This window comes from Tupaia chinensis, unplaced genomic scaffold (genome assembly GCF_000334495.1).
Source record: "Tupaia chinensis unplaced genomic scaffold, TupChi_1.0 Scaffold000402_1, whole genome shotgun sequence".
Lineage (NCBI taxonomy): Eukaryota > Metazoa > Chordata > Mammalia > Scandentia > Tupaiidae > Tupaia > Tupaia belangeri.
The window spans coordinates 3,096,451-3,098,259 of NW_006159904.1; positions in this window are offsets into that span (position 1 = coordinate 3,096,451).

Sequence of the window (1,809 nt, forward strand, 5' to 3'; positions counted from 1 at the left end):
TTTACACACTGCAGTGAGTGATCTTTGAAACTCAAATCGGATCGTGTTGCCATCTTGCTTAAACTAAACTAATCCAGTGACAGCCAGTTGTTAGTATGGAACAGACTAAAATCCTCAGTATCTTCCAGAGCCTGCTGGTCTGCCCTTTCCCTGCCCAGACTCACTCACATGACACTCCCTCACTTCCTCAGCAGCTGTCCATTGCCCTTCCGTCAGTCCCTCTAAAACTTTGTGTCTTCTTGCCATAGGGCATTTGCACATTTATCATATGCATAACTCTTTGGTTCCTGTTTGTTTTTTTCTCCAGACCAGGGTTGGCAAACTACAGTGTGCCAACTGAATTAAGTCTGCCATCCATTCGTTTTGAAGTGTTATTGGAACACACAGCTGTGCCCACCTGTTTCTGAGGAGCCCGTGACCCCTTTTGCCCTGCCCTGCAGAACAGTTGTGATAGAGGCCTATATCCTGCAAAGTCTAACATACTTATTACTGGTCCCCTTGTGAAAAAATTTGCTGATGCTGTAAATCACCATGAGAGGAATGGCTAGATCTGGTATTATTTATCATTCCATTTGCCACATTTAGAAAAACACAGGCACATAGTTAGTGCTCAACAGGCATTTGTCGAATGAGTGAATAAATCATTTGTCAATGAGAGTAGCTCAAGAAAGGCAAGGCTCTTTCTGGAACCCAGGTCTTCAGGAGTCCTTTCATCACATTGCAAAGACAATTTTGAATTTATTCCAATATCGAAGATGCCAATTTTCTAATTTTCTTCTGTTCATCTCTCTCATATCAATATCGCAAATAACATTTTATTTTCCTTCGTGTGAAAATCATAAGAGACAAACCCTGATATTTCTCCTTTTTTTTTTTTTTGGAGAGGTTTTCGCTATAGGGCGCATGTGCTCGCCAGACAGACAGACAGAGACCTAGAGACAGAAAGCAAGAAATCACCCCCCAGAAGGGATGGTCACACCGTAATCCCTTCTCCTCCATTCTCCTCTCGGGATCCTGGGCACGCACGCACACGCTCCCGGCGTGAGTTTTAAGCCACCAGGTCCAGGACACGAACCGTGGTCGACTACGTGGGAGTCCAGCGACATAGCCATTATGCTAACTGCTGGTTCCCGATATTTCTCCATTTTTCTTTTCTAGTCTTTCTTCTTTAAACCAGTTAGTTATTTCCTTTTTAATAAGTTCATCTTAAAAAAAAAATCCTTCCAGATTTTGTGGTCTGCTTTTGCCAAGTTCTTGATCATCTTAATGGCCTCCTCTACAAACTGAAATTGCAGTAATAACCATGGCTGCCATTCTCAGCATGTAATTAGGAAAATTAATATGGAAGGTTAGAACCTTTAGGAAAGGAGGCTGGGACCAGAGTCATGGGTTAAAGCAGCCATGCATATGCGCTCAGACTCACTGCCCTTCTGCTTTAGAATATTGTCCTTTGCATTTTGCTTACCCGTTTTTGATTAAGACTTGACGTTGAAATGATGCCAGAGGCCTAGGGACTTAGAAAACAGGTTCTGGGCTCCTATTGCCTGAATGAGGAAATCTCTGTGTATCATGAGCAGACAGTGTGTGGTATTGGGTAAGTTATTTACCCTTTTATGTTTCATTTTTCTCCTCTGTAAAATGGGAATGACAGTAGTACCTACCAAACAGCTGCATGGGTGAAAGTTCTATGAAATAGTACATGTGAAATACTCCGAGTAATGACTGGCTTTAATACATGGTCACCATCATGATCATGAGTGGGAGCTACACGCTGTTTCTAGGATGCAATTATGTTCTCTCTCAAACAGG